Source organism: Rattus norvegicus, chromosome 5, assembly GCF_021556685.1.
Source record: "Rattus norvegicus strain SHRSP/BbbUtx chromosome 5, alternate assembly SHRSP_T2T, whole genome shotgun sequence".
NCBI lineage: Eukaryota > Metazoa > Chordata > Mammalia > Rodentia > Muridae > Rattus > Rattus norvegicus.
The window spans coordinates 51,559,266-51,575,000 of record NC_141538.1 but is presented as its reverse complement, the minus strand read 5'-3'; the positions used below and the strand labels follow the sequence as shown (position 1 = coordinate 51,575,000).

The 15,735-nt window shown below is 40.0% G+C and overlaps 1 long non-coding RNA gene across 1 annotated transcript in view; it reads left to right on the top strand.

Annotated features, from left to right (window-relative positions):
* The window catches only part of LOC148005721 (uncharacterized), a 4,580-nt gene extending 2,431 nt beyond the window's left edge, over positions 1–2,149 (top strand). The window contains exon 2 of the long non-coding RNA XR_015620186.1: positions 1,945–2,149. This is a non-coding gene — a long non-coding RNA (uncharacterized LOC148005721). The remainder of the gene's footprint in view (positions 1–1,944) is intronic.
* The last annotated feature ends 13,586 nt before the right edge of the window (positions 2,150–15,735 follow it).

Sequence of the window (15,735 nt, the reverse complement as noted above, 5' to 3'; positions counted from 1 at the left end):
CCCAGAAGCCAGGTTAAATTTCCTCTTCCCTTATAAGGTCATGTGCAGCAGCACCTTCTCCTTATGCAAATGAGGCATCTCCTGCTCCCTGGCCCTGACCACAATGTACACTCACCCCATAGCTCCTACTTACACCCCAAAGGTTTAAATAGCCTTTGTTCCTTCCAGTAAACAAAACAAAACAAAATAAACAAAAAAAACTTTCCCCCTGTAGCCAGTCTCCAAAGAGTCTATTCTCTTCACACTGTTTGTGACCACAGAGGTCAGGTCCTTATGAGAAGGGAAACGGTGGGTATTGAAACAGGGACGAGAATAACAATCTACCACGGACAGTAGGTCCTAGTGACTAGGAGAATTTGTTGTCACAGAATAGCTTAACTGCTGACTGGCTTACACTTGAAAGTGGAGTTTGGCTTAGGTTGATAAGTGGTTGAAGAAGAATGTATGAACGAGCTTGGATGAACAGTTTGGGGTACTCGAATATGGGGATGGGTAAAGCTCCTTGTGGTGTACTTTGAAAGAGGACAAGGTTAGAGGCTAGCTTTTCTCAGACCACCATACTCTGGTGAAGACAATGTTATTAAGGTAGGATGGAATACATGTAATATATTTCTTAAACAGTTTGTTACCTTGAAATGTATAATGTTTAGATATTTAGTATGCTGGCCTCTGCTTTACTCTTGCTCTGGGTCCCTCAAATGTTAGGTCTGGCTTTTGGTGCCTGTTTGTGTGTGTGTGTGTGTGTGTGTGTGTGTGTGTGTGTGTGTATGTGTGTGTGAGAGAGAGAGAGAGAGAGAGAGAGAGAGAGAGAGAGAGAGAGAGAGAGGAGTGATTTCTCTTTCGATATGCTGGCAGGTTATAGGTCAGGTGTTCATAACTTGGATGTCATGTTTGTGACTTCCCCAGGAATGTCTATCTTATCACTTGGAGCTCAGCCCAATCATTACGTCAGAGATAATGATGCTGTATTTCCTTACCTCCCTACCCTTTCACTTTCTATACATTACTGTTTATTTCTACATATTTAGCTATATGCCCTCTTCAGTTATTTTGTTCCTGGCTTATTTTCTGTCCCAGTCTTCTCAACCTTCCTGTCCTAGTTAACATTAACTGTCAACTCGACAGTCTGTAATCTGGAAAATGCCTCCATTGAGTAAATGCCCTCATGAAATTGTCTTGATTGATGTAGGAGAGCCCAGCCCACTGTGGGTGGTGCCACTGCCTAGGTCCTGAACTGCATAGGAAGGCGAGCTAAGTATGAGGTAGAGCAAACTAGAAGCTAACCAGAAGCAGTATTTCCGTGTCTTGTCTGGATTCCTGCCTGACTTCCCTCAATGATGCGTTGTGACCTTAGGCTAAATAAAAACTCATTCCTCCCCTGAATTGCTTTCGGTCCAAGTGTCTTATCGCAACAACAAAAGGAAAGACTAGAACACCTGCTGGTCAGGATTTAGAGCAGTACCTGAAGTTCAGTAACCACTGTACAGAAAGTGAATGAGATAATTCCTAATTAAAACTGTGTTAATTTATTTCACTTACAAAAGTTAACTGGTTATTTCCTAAAACATCATTGGGAGAAGACCTAATAAGCAGGTAAAATAGATGTGTAGTTGGCATACCAGTAGTTTATAATGAAAGCTTGCTTTTAATTTACCTCAGAGTTTTAAAAATGCTTCCTCTCCTAGCATGCAGTAGCCAGTTTAGGGGACTCTTCCTAGAGTTTCCAAACTTAAACTAGATCTTCTTTCCAAATACTAATACTATTTAGCCTGGTTTGATAAATTGCTTGCTAAAGTTTACTATTATCATGGCATTAATGATTGTTTTCAGAGATAACTGGTATTTTAACTAACACTTTAGGTTTTTTACTTCCCAGGCAGGCCGAAGCATCAGCCTGTAGCTCAACATTTTTGTTTTTTGTTTTGTTTTGTTTTGTTTTGATAGGTAAAAAGCTACACAGATGGGCTGGAGAGATGGCTCAGCGGTTAAGAGCACCCGACTGCTCTTCCAGAGGTCATGAGTTCAATTCCCAGCAACCACATGGTGGCTCACAACCATCTGTAAAGAGATCTGATGCCCTCTTCTGGTGTATCTGAAGACAGCTACAGTGTACTTATATATAATAAATAAATCTTTTTAAAAAAAAAAAGCTACACAGATAAGAACTTGATTTAAAAAGGAAAATAATAATCTTCATGGAAATAGTATTCTTGAAAAGACGCATCCATCAAATGTCTTATTTCACTGGCTAATATGTCAAGTAAATGTTTTAGATGATCTTTCTCAGGAGAAATTACAGAAGCAAGTTGGCTGTTTTCGGGGATGAATAAGATTGTTTCATCTCCCACAGCCTCGGGGAATCAACTCCCCACTTTAACTATGCCATCTACTCTTCATAATTTCAACCAACAACAACCTCTACAGACCCCACCAAAGCCACAGTCAGAGTAAGGGATTGGAGGGGGAGAGGCCCACTCTGCATCCCCCCCCGCCCCCCTGCTTCCGAACCAAATGAGACATTCCCATCTGAAAGACATCTCTGGGAGCCCAAAGTGCTCTAAGAGGGAACCAACTGCCAACTGTTAATCAAGACAATTATTTAACACACCTCACACACAGTATAGGCCAAGTGACAGAGCCTCTTAATTATGCCCAAAGGCATTCAAGTAGTTAAAGGAAGTACTCTTAACAGGAGACTCAGCTCTAAACAGCGCCTCCTTTCTGTCTTCAGTATCCACTTCTTTCACACTGATGAGTTCGGAGAAGAAATACTAGTATCCAGATGCTTAAGGAAGAATTAGAAGTGGAAGAAGGCATTCAGGAAATGGAATGGTGGCAGGCATTCCTTAATGGGATGACTAACCTAAAGAAAGTGCAGACGACAGCCTCAGTGTAGACTATTAAAGCCCTGCAGCTTTAAATCGAGCCTACAATCGAAAAGAAAAACCAGGTAAACTTTTGATATACAAAGCCAGAGTAACTATGCTAACTAAATATCAACACTATCTGAGCTCTGCTTATTCCTATCAGTGTTAAAATGTTTCCCTGGTGGGACTTACAGGAATTAGTAAGCACCGTAGCAATTATGCTAAATATTAAATATTAAACATCTACCTCTAAACCTTTTAATGTGTAAGAGGTGGTATGTGAAGTTAGTACATTTCTCCAAAAAATGTATGTGACATTGGAAAAACTTAGCATGATGTTCTCTATAGACAAGCAGAAAGAGGTGACAGGATTCAACAGAACAGCTGGTCACATCTTATCAATGAGTTAACATTCTCACCCACTACATCTCAGGCAGCTTTTGTTTAGATGTTATTGTCCAGTAAATGTTAACTCTTATGTTAGCTTATTGCTAACATAACAGTAAGTATAGCCAGAACAATTATCTTATTAAGTAATTTGACGATCATTTTGAAGAACAAAAATTTGCCAATTAGATTTTAATCTTGGGTCCATTTTCCTTTTCCCTGAAAGGGAAAGAAATCTAGTGTTGCTGTAAAATTACTAAAAATGCTGTCTTTTTTCCCACACTAGGTCTGGAACCATAGTGCCCCAAGATATCTGGCAGACATCTTCATCTCAGTCAGCAAAGCCTCTCACCCGCTCTGCTCCACCCCATTTCACAGTGCTGATGGCCTCTCTCTGAGCCTGGCAGCAATCTCTCTACCCATCTAGTTCCCAAGGCAGGTTGCCACCATGCCAGAAACACACATCCCAATTTCGCAGCAGGCTAGCATGTCTAGCCACCACACACTCTCTTGAACTTCAATCGCCACATGAAAGAACATACAACACAATAACCTCTGATCCAATTGATATGTGTAATTTGCTCATCTAGACGTACAAAGCCCTGTACATATCTAGCCCTTAAGAATATTCCTAACAACCTGAATATGTGCAGAGAGGAATCTTAGCATCCATCTCCATGTTCTCTCTCCTGCTTCTCCTCCTCTTGTTCCAGTCTCCTCCCCTCTCGAAAACTTTTCTCCTCTCCATCCTTCCTTCTTGTCCAATGGCAGGCCTCATTCTTTCTTGTACCTGCCTTCACCTATATAATGACATCATCCTATAATCTGGCATTAGCCACTTTGTTTCAATTTGTAATATGTTTCTTTATATTCAAGTTTAAGACTTATTTCCAGTTGGTTCCATAGGACTGTGATACGGACACTCTCTTTGGGTTGCAGTCTTCTGTTTTGTAATTTTAGTAACTTGGTTGATTTGTTTAAAGAATAATTTGGCTCTTAATTCCTTCTTGTCCAGATGGCTACTGACCATATAAAGAGTCAATACTAGTCTTTTCTTGAAAAATTTAAATTATGTCTGTCTGTCTGCCTGCCTTCCTGCCTGTCTGTCTCTTTGTGTATTCACAATGTGCATGGATTGTGGCTAAAGAACAACCTGCAAGCTGATTCCTTCTATCCTCCATGTGGGGCTGAGCCTCAAACCCAAGTCATTGAGTATTGTGGCAAGCTTCTCTACTCAATGAGCCATCTTTTAGACCCTGTCGTTTACTGGTCTTGAGAGAGAAGCTGGAGAAAGGAATTTACTCCAGATAGTAATCTGGAGAGAGTTATACATAACCAGGCTGCTGAAAAAAAAAAGAAGGCTTAAAGTAAGATATGCAGATCAAGACCCTAGCAAACTCCAGTATTGATGAACTCAGTGTCCTAGAAAAGGGTTCAATCATCGACTGGATCGCTGAAAGACATTAACTACCTCGATATACAGAGGAAGATATTTCAGTTTAATCCTCTCTTAGGTTTTTCTAAGTCTCCAAACTGAGTTTTCTAAAATGTTGGAGAGTTAGATTGACAGTTCTAGTCTTCAATTAAGCTATCAGATGGTATCTCTTTGGAGGTATATTGGGTTCCCTTAAGGTAAATGATTGATTGCAAATTTTTTGTTGTTTGAAGAATGTTATTTTGAGTATTATTCTTCCCAAGGAAAAAGCATTGACTTATTTTAGGGGATAATATACTTTGATATTCGTATGATATTTCTTCTTATATGATCATTCACTAATTCGTCAACCAAGTGTACTTGAACCTTGTAGAATAAAGTGGAGAGAAGCTTTGGTTTGGGGGGAAGGGATCGAGGTTGAAATGGAAGCAAAGTGAAATATGTTAGAGAGCACAATCTCACTAATACCCAGTGGTGACTCAGGAAGGTTTAGGAAGATGATGCTTGCTGCAATGAGTAGATCAAATGCATCACTAATGGTAGGCATAGGAACCTGGGGAGAGGAGTGTACTCATGCTATCACTCATTTACCTCTGAAGTTTGAATCTTTCCATTTCTTCACTCTTCTGATAAATACACCTTTCTGGCTTCTTGATAAATGACAGCTGCTTAAGGTTAGTAAGTTATTATCTTAATCAGAGTTGGATGACGTTCACAGCCTAAAGGCAAATTTAAATTTGAGATTAAATTAAGCAATTGTTAATTAATTGTAGTAAGTTCCTCAAGTACATTCAGGGTCTAAAAGCTTATCAGTCAATAGTCAATATAAACCATCTCTATTAAAGAAAAACAATAGCATATTTTAATTGACATATGATCTTTATTAAACTAACAAAAGTAGAGTTGCCTTTGGTCTTAATGAGGTTGCTTAACTAAATCTGCTGCATAGAATTGATTTCTGTCTTTTTCTAAAGGACTCATTATCAACTTTAATAAGCTAGGAATTGATCCATTTTGGAAAACGAAGAATATATTATATCCTAGGTCTCCAACTTAATTTGTAGAGAAATAGATAGTATCAGAAGTGAGAATTCTCCTCCACTGAAACATATTGAACTGGCCCAAGAAATATTTCTGAAACCAGCACAATTTAGCTGCAGGACCGTAATAGGATAGGGAATCAGCACAGACACCTTAGCCGTGAGATACCACTCAATCTAAGACTGTGAAGGACTCAGCAGGCAAAAGGAGAAAGATGCCTTTGTGTTGTAACTTAAGATGCTTTTCTGCTTTACATTTTAATTGGACGTATAACTTCATATTAAACAAAACTGTTATGGTTAAGAATTATTTTTATTCTGGTCCTTTATAACTGAAAAGTGAAGCTTGTGACTGTCTGCCTTTTATAGACAAGAGTCACGTGACAAAGCTATTTCACCCAAATGAACTTTAAGAAATACAGTTCCTATGCAGAGCTCAAGGGGGCTGCCGGGGCTGTTCTGATGTGTCTGTTTCTGGACAGCTCAGTCCTAAGACATTTATTTATTCCTTCAGCAAGCATCATTTGCTGTATACATGCAGTAATAGATAGCATGCAGTAGTCTTCTTGAGTTGTTCAGCCTAGGGCTAAAAAGAAGTCAACAGTTGTATTTTCTCAGGTTTTCTTGTTTTACTCTAAGGCATCTTTCCCTGATATAATGACATGATAATTGTCATTACTTGTCTGCTCTAGGAGACAACCACGTGTTCAACATTGATGTTTGCAGATTCAGTTTTTATTTCTACATGTTGGTTTGACTTTCTAGACCAGTGTGCTGACCACATTTATATCAACTGGACACAAACTTATAGTCATCTGAGAGGAGGAAACCTCCATTGAGACAATGCCGCCATAAAGTCAGGCTATGCACCAGAGCATTTTCTTACTTAGTGTTTGATGGGGGAGGCCCCAGACTCTTTTTGGGGACCATCCTGTGCTGCTAATTCTGGGTTCTTTAAGAAAGCAGGCTGGGCAAGCCATAGGGAGCAAGTCAGTAAGCAGCACTCCTCCATGGCCTCTGCATCAGGTCCTGTCTCCAGGTTCCTGCCCTGTTTGAATTCCTGCCTTGACTTTCTTCAGTGATAGACTGTCGTCCTGAAGTGTAAGCTGAAACAAACCCTTTCCTCACAAATTGTCTTGGTCATGTTTTTTCATCATGGCATTGGAAGCCATCAACTATATATATATATATATATATATATATATATATATATATATTTTTTTTTTTTTTTTTGGGTGCTACCATTGTGTTACCAAAATCTACTTTTTCCATATAACATAGGTGGGCCATAGAAATGCATGCTCCCCGGATGATGGGCCTTAAGCCAGTGACTTGTGGTATAAAAGTTTAAAGAATTCTCAAATCTTTATCCCCTTTTCCAGAATAATTTTACAGATTTGTTACATCTCCTGGGAGTGGTTGGCTTAGCAATTCCTCCTGTATTGTCTATATTTTTCTGCAATCTGTGCCTCAGGAATTGTTTCTAAGGAGAACACCTAGGAAATCTGTGTTGTACAGATAATCCAGGTAGAAGTTTTGTTGTGTCCGCACAGCTCTACCAAATCTACACAGTGGATAGGAATGTTGTTTCTCTTTCAGGCCCAGAAACTTACATGCCTTACTCCATGACTGAAATATTAGATGAATGATTGTAATGTACCAGGTATTATATTAGCCTTTAGACACACAGCAGTGACAAATAGTAATGGTCACTTAAAGTCTTTGCCTTTGTGGAAGTTTAAATTTGAGCTGATTTGCTGTGCCCAGATATATTTACATGATATTCTTGCAAAAAATACATTGTTCTTGCAATATAGTTTACAAATCTTACCCTGCCTTGGTTAGGTTTCTATTGCTGTGATAAAACACCATAACCAGAAAGCAACTTGAGGAAGAAAGGATTTATTTCCATTTACAGCTTAGAAGTCAGTCTATCATGCTGGCAAGTCAAGACAGGAACCTTATGGCAGGAACCGAAGCAGAGCCCATGGAGGAGTTCTGATCACTGGCTCTCTGCTCATGACTTGCTTAGACTGCTTTTTTATAACCCCAGGATCACCTTCCTGGGGTGATGACCATCCACCATAGGCTGGACCCTCCCATATTAATCACTAACCAATAAAATGCCCAGCAGACTTGTCTACAAGCCAATCTGAGGAAGCATTTTCTCAATTGAAAATTGGGTCCGCTCTTCCCAGATGACCCAAGCTTGAGTCAAGCCACAAGGCACAAAGTGTCCCAGCTGATAGGAAGAGGCTGTGGGTCTGCTTACTGTGTTTGCTTCCCTAAGGTCAGACTGGTAAGGCACTTTCTCTGTTATGCTCCTCTGTAGTAATTGTATTCTGATGGCATGCCTGCTATGTCTCCTTAGATAGCTTTCCCCCTCTGCACCATTGTTCAAGAAGGACTTTGCATCATAGAATTGTGTTTCAATTTCTATCTTGTTACTTTGCTGATGTCTCACCAAGAATAGCATTTCTTAACATTCATATTTCAGTCAAGGGAGTTTCTTATTATAAAATTAAGTATAAAATACCTTGATTAAGTACAAAATGTGTCCAAAACTGAATGTATTTTTTATTAAGAAAAAAATGTGGGAACAGGTGAGATGGCCTAGTGCCATCTTGCCAACTAGCCTGACCTGAACTTGATCCCTTGAACCCAAATGGTGGAAAGACTGACTTCTACAAGTCTCCACCTTTGCACCATGATACATTTCTGTACACACACACACACACACACACACACACACACACACACACACACACACAGTATCGCTGTAATTTGTTTTTATTAAATAAAAAGAAAAGAAAAGAAAATAACCAGTCTGGAACACAGCTAATTAGTTTTTTAAGGTAAGATCTTACTATTTTGCTTAAGCTGATCTTGAACTCAGTGTGTAGATCAGGCTGGCCTTAAACTCATACAGATCCTTCTGCCTCAGCCTCCCAAGCACTTAATCTGTTAAAAAAACATCAGTTCTTGAACTAGAACCTTAATCTTTTGGAAGAGCAACCAGTGCTCTTAACTGATGACCTCTCTCTCCAGCCCTAAGCCTCTGTCTTCTTACTACGTTATAGGTATTGGGCAATGAGCTGCTTCAGTGCTTGGGTGTCAGGAGAGGCTTACTGCCCTCTGTAGCAGTGTCTTCTGACAGCGATCAAGGCGGGAAGTAGCATGTGTCTGCAACCATTTCTTTGCTGGTTGTTTAGAAGTACATATGTTAACCAGTGTGTTTATATGTTCTTAAGCACATATAAACATGTGTGGCATGACCCCAGCACTTCCTAGTTGACTGTGGGGGCAGTAAAGCATTTAGAAAGCGTGAATGATCTCTCAATGCACAGTAATCACAATTTAGTTGAAATTCAGAGGAATAAATGAATCTAAGATAATAGTGACAGCACTGTCCTCTTGTTGCATGTGCTATGTTCTGAACATACAACATGCATGTTTCACTGCACATGCCATCATGCAAGGAAACACGAAAGCAACCTGAAAGAATTGCAGTATTTTTACTGTACATTTTGTGTTTTGACAAAAACCCAGTCACATTATTCTAGGAAACAAACACTTTTAGTATTTTCCTACCACTGTCCTCCTTCATGTAGGTAACAAATTGATGTACTTTTGGATTGGAATGTTTGATTTTAAAAATCAGTATTTTCATTGTTGGCTTGAACTTCATAAACGGTCAGGAGATGAATTTTGACTTGAGGTTAGAACAAAATTTCTAACAACCATTGAAATGGCCCCAAAATACTTCTGCTATTTGCACCGTGTGTTTATGCAAAGTAGTGTTCTTAGCATTGAGCAAGCAATTGTGATAAGTATTGAAATGCTGGACTCATATAGTGTATCCTTTGAAAAAATTCTTTGGTAGTTTGAGAGATGGCTCAGTGGTATCAAATATTCAGACAAGATTTAATTCTTCATGTGAAAATAAGCAACTGCTTTCATTTATAATAAATAGTAAAATTCTGTGTATATCAAAGAATTGTCTTTGGAGAAACTATTTCCTATCATCAAAATTTTAAATCTAGAATCCTATTTTCATATATCTGTATAACTGGGGTCACATACAAATTTCTTGGGTGAAAACAGGTTGTGAGAAGAAAAAGGTTAAGAAGCCCTGGCATACACAAGGCAAGTCCCTCAGATCCAGTAGGCTTTGGCTAGAACTGCAGGGGAAAGGCATTTTATTCCTGCCAGGATGACTAGGAAATCTGTATATTTCCTATATATGAGGCTAAGGATAATTACCTCTGTGACTGCGTGGGAGCTTGTGACTTGAGAGCAAAGCACACAGAGGAGTTTGTGCACGGACAGAGACAGGGTCGGAGCAGCAAAGCCTGAGCACGTGGGTCAAGCGCTGCTGGGCAGCCACTCTACACCGTTCGATGAGCTTTAAATTGTTTGAAATTAATTTAGTTTTATGTGTCTGAGTGTTTTGTCTGCCTCTGTATGTGCACCGTGTTTGGGTCTGATGCCCATTGACTTTATAAAAGGGGATCAAACCTCCGAGAACCGGTGTTACAGATAGTTGTGAGCTCCTATGTGGGTGTTGGGAGCTGAGCCCTAACTCTGCAAAAGTGTCAATGATCTCAACCAATGAGCTTACCGCTTTCATTTGAGCCTTTTAAGTTCTAGCTGCTCTACCAACATTCCCCTGTTATGTTGCGACTCTAAAATCTTTACCACCCTCAAACTCATGTTTTAAATACTTGTTCCTTTCAGCTGGTGGCACTATTGTGGGGGAACCTTTAGGAGGTGGGGCCTAGCTGCTGAAAGTCCTTAAAGGTTTTAGCTTGCCCCCTGGTTCCACTCTACTCTTTTTGGACTTCCATGACATAATAACCCTCCCCAACACACTCTCGTCATGAACTCTGCCATGCCTTGCACAGTGTGATGAACTGAGACCATCTGAAACCATGAACCAACATCACTTCTCCCCCAACACCAGAGTTGCTTCTGCCTGTATTCTGTCAGTGTGGTATAAAATTAGCAATATAGCCCCTTAATAGTTTGCTTTCTTTCATGTGAAGTCAAGGTATCCTATAGGCCTTACGTAGATTGAACTTCCTGTCATTCTTTCTCCCTCCTCAAGACTCTCAGAGAAGTGGAGTTCTGTTTTAAGAACCTTCAGGCTCTTGACTCACACAGGAGGCACTTACACTTTTCCTTGCTGTAGAGCAAAAGTGCCTCATGCTATTGAATCCTCATTTAGATACTTACATGAACGCACACCTAGGAAAATGTAAATACTAGCTAAGTCTACAATCATGGGCTTCTTGAGAGATAGACTATTCATTCAATGCGTATATACTGAGCTCCTGCAAACATGTTTACACACACACATGCACACACACACACACACACACACACACACACACACACACACACACACACACACCCCACAACTCTGAGGACTAATATATCCTTGTATATGTATTCTATGGAAGGCTTGATACCCAAAATCTGGGCCAGGTGGCACTCAGAAGACTTTAAATCATGACACCTAACCAGGGCTGCATCAGATCTGACTCATGCCTGCCTACTTGCCAAAAATCTCACTTTGGGATCTGCATCCCTGGTTTATACTAGTCACGCTGGCTTGTTTCCCTTCCTTTAACACCACTCAGAAGCGTTCACATCTTCTGTTTCATCTGGCTATCTTCCTCCCGCTCCTTACCCTATGCGTCTCTTAACATGGTCCCAACTCAAATGGTGCTTCTTCAGAGTGGTGTTACTTATCCATCTCATCCAAAGTGGGGTTCCTTAATATTCTCTTCAGGATCCCTGTGTTCCATTCTGTTTATAATAAATCGTTACGTATGCCTGAACTGGTTTTCTAGTGTGCATTTATCACTTTTCTCATCATCATAAGCTTGTGAGATCACAGACTATTTGTTCTTTCTGCTACCAATTCATCAGCGTCTGGCATAACGCCTACGACATTGTGGGGACAGATATATTTGTCGAATGAGTATTTGGCTTGACCCTAGCATCTTTAGAAGCTGTGTCAATTCTCTCAATTCCTCTCATTAGTCTCGGGCCTCCTAAGTCAAAGACCCTTTCCTAGCCTTCTTCTTTGGATGCCTCTCCTAGGGTTGTGCTGATACATCAGTCATCATCTATTAATGTAGTAGGTTGTGCTTCAAGCACCAAAGTTGGAAAGTGACTGCAGGGACCCGATGAGATAACAGGAACCAAAACAGAAACACTGCCCTTAAAACTAGAGCGAGAATGGAAAGGAGCCATTCCCTGTTGGGCCTCTCCGGTATACTGAATCCCAAACCCGAGTGTGGACCGAAGAGGCTCGAGCCAACAGTGTAAGGGTGAACAGTGAGACTAAGAGCACATGTCTATTGGCCGTGGGCCGTGTGTGGGTTGGTGGCAGTTAAATAGTGAATAGCTGTATCTGCTTGCATTGCTGACGTATAACCTACAGAATGATGGAAACCTTGTAAGACTAACCCGGAGGTGAACGAAGCATCGTCATGAACTGTATAGTGTACGACAGTCAGCTGCTGTGCGATTTGCTGGCATTCTGACCCCCAATTCTGGTCCTCAGTTCATTTTTGAATGGAGTGTAGATCATTCTCTCGATATAGCATACTCTGGTCCTTTTAGATTTCAAATCTTAGAATTAAGAAATTAATTTTCCTCCCCAATATCTTACTTTGGAGATTTTTAAACATAACTATCTTTTTATGTTGTACAGCCAGACATCGTGCCCCCAGATCCTCTCCACAACATTTCACCGAGTCCATTTTAGTCCATCTCTGCTTGTTTCTTTACCTTTACCTTAAAACTGGGATTTTTAAGATGTTCCTCGGACATAGCTCCAAGTTCCTTGGCTCCTCAATCCTCCTGTCCCAGGCTTCTGGTTGGTGCCTGCTCTTGCATGTAGGGTTTCATGTAATTATTGTGTAACTATTGTTCAATTTCCTAAATTGGTACCTTTTTCTTAACTCTTCAGAACTCATATTACCATCAAAAGTTCAATGTTCTACATATAATTTACAGGTCATAAACGTTCAAATATTTAGTATACATACCAAGTGCTTTCACAGTGCAAATAAATGCCTCCATCCCCGTGGATCCACCATGCCATTTTTTTAGTTACTCCTGCCATCGTCTCCAGAGCCCAGGGTGGTTCTGTTTCTCATCCTGTTTGTTTCTTCTGACTAGTTTATACTGCTGCTGATCTAGACTAGTTGATGAACTTCGAAATAATCTTCCCTCAGCAGTCACCTGGTCTTCTCATTAGTCACACGGAAACGAAAAACCCACTTCAGAAATTGAAACTCAAAACTTAATTTGGCATGAGCAAGCCAGTCTCGGCTGAGCCAGTCGTTCTCAGAACGTTTTGTCATCTAACTCAGTTTCTCTGGTTACACCAGGTACAGAATGAAAACAGGACGGTACCCAGGTGCTGATAATAGAAACAAGGCAGAATTTCCCTGGTTATTACCTCTTCTGACTCCTCCAAGATCATTGTAAGAAATTCTTACCAATGCTTTGAGAACCTCTCCATATTCTTGCATGGCCTTATTTATTTATTTATTTATTTATTTATTTATTTATTTAATGATTCTTTCAGTCTTCTCTTGTTTCTTTTTAATCGTAAGCAGTTTAGTGTAAACACATAATTTATACTGATTGCAGTTTCTCCTCCTCTACTCCTTCCCTTTTCTCCCTAACTCCCCCCAACACAGATCCACCCCCTTTCTTTCTCTCATTAGAAAGAGAACAAGCTTCTAAGGGATGATAATAAAATAATAGTAATAAGCCTAACACATCGGAATGGGACAAAACAAACAGAAAGAAGAGAGCCTAAGCTAAGGCACAAGAAACGGTTACAGATGGAGAGACCGCCCCTTCCCACACTCAGGATTCCTGTAAGGACACTAGACTGAAAGCCATAGTATATATGCAAAGGGTCAAAAGAGTGTAGATGCTTATATAAATAGCATAAATAAAATTCAAAACAAAATAGAATTTAAAAAGAAATAGGAGAAGCCCATTGTGACACAAGGAATCTCTAAAGATGCTATCACGTTCACTTTCTATTGGCCATCTACAGCTGGGCATGGAGCCTACCCTTTAAGAGTAGTCTGTTCCCCGGGGAGACTCCTTGGGAAAACTACATGTTCACTTGCAAATGGTTATCAATTGGAGATTGATTTGAGGTCAGGAACAGAGGCATGTGTCCACTTCTCTTTTCAGCTCCAGGACCCCATCTGGTGCAGGGCAGTGTAGGCCCTGCACATACTGCTCCAGTCTCTGTGAGTTCAGATGTGACAGGACAGTTGATTCAGAGAGTCTTGCCTTCTTGGCGTCCTCCATTCCTTCTGGTTCTTATACCCTTTCTGTCTCTGTGTTTGTTCCCTTCTGCTACAAGAGGAAGCTTCTCTGGTGATGGCTGATCTTCTTCACCGACCTTATTAACACGGCCCAAATTGTCCTCCGTACTGGCACTGGCTCATTCCAGGTCACTGGGTTTAACTGTTACTTTCAAAGTCTCTGAAGATGAGTAATTTTCCTGGAGCGTCTTTGGTCTCCTTTATAAATAGAACTTCAGTGGCTGAGTTTTCCTTGTGTTCTAGACATGTGCAGACATGTCCGGGTCTTCTGTGTCCAAAGCTCGGCTCGTCTTATGCTTATTACGGCTTACTCTCCACTGCTAACCCACTGATATGAGTCATAGGTTTTATCTAGCCCTGACTCTTCTAATAAGAAAATTATAAGTTATTTAATTGGAAGAAATTTTAACTGGTGAATGTCATGTATACCTTTTCAGTATACTTCAATGTATTAAACCTACACATGGGAAATGCCTCTGTATATTAAATTTGAAATCTTCTAAACCATTATTAGCTGTGATTTTTTTTTTTAGAATAATGCTGACTTGCAATTCATGGCCAATCAAAAGTTTAGCTTCACTCATGTTTGTGGTTTTGTCTGAGGAGTAGCGTTTATGTACATATTTGCAGAACTGATTATATTCTATCCGTATTTGAAAAAAAAAACTCATAATAGAAAAGTAAAAAGAACCAATAAGATAAAAAATACTTAAATGTCTTAATAATATCCTAACAATAGAGTTTGGGCAAGACTAAAAGAAGCTGAGAATATTATCACTTTCAAAGGTTCTTCCGACTCAGGCAGCTTGTCTGTTGAGGTGTACCGAAAGAAAAAGGAAGAAAAGAAGGGTACACACTTGTATGAAAGGTGTCTCAGAAATATTCCACTCAAGACTCTGAAGTATGATGAAAGATATAATGACATTTTGAAGCTCCTTGAAGAGAAAACTCGGTGCTTAAATTACTTACAACTTTCTTATTTCTATTTATCGCAACTTGCAATGACATGTGAATATTAACCCTGTGTAGGTTTCTCCTACCCTTCGAGGCTCCTCCAGGGTTTTTCTAGCCACTCGTCTATAAGAAGCGTCACAAAGGTCTGGCTGTAAGAACAGTCAGTAAATATGTTGAATGAAGCCAAGCAGTGAACTGGCGTGAGTGTTCCCATACAAAAGCTGCCCACGGGCATGTGAGGTGAGGTAGGTATATTTTAAATATCGATGGATGTGGCCAAATAGTTCTTCGAAACAACAGCAGTGCATTTTTTTTCTTGTTGAACTAGAGTACCTAAAACTGTATGCAGGTTTACTTAATTTCTTATGAAAAGGTTAATTTAGGGCACCCGATTATTCATATTTTAAACAGTTGGGAGGAAAATGTGTTGTGCTGAGAAATGTTGCATATTAAGGCTTTGAGATTGTTGCTTCTTAAGTTGGTGGCAGTTAGCCAAGGTGGCCAACACCTATAATCCCAGAGCTTACGAGGCTAAGTGAGGAAGATTGCTACAGATTTGAGGCTAGCCTGGGCTAGACGGTAAGATCTCCAAACAAACAAGCAACCAGACTAAAACTTTCATTTAAACATTGACCAGACAAAAACAATTTAGGGATTATGTTTTAGATAAAGGAAAGAAGAAA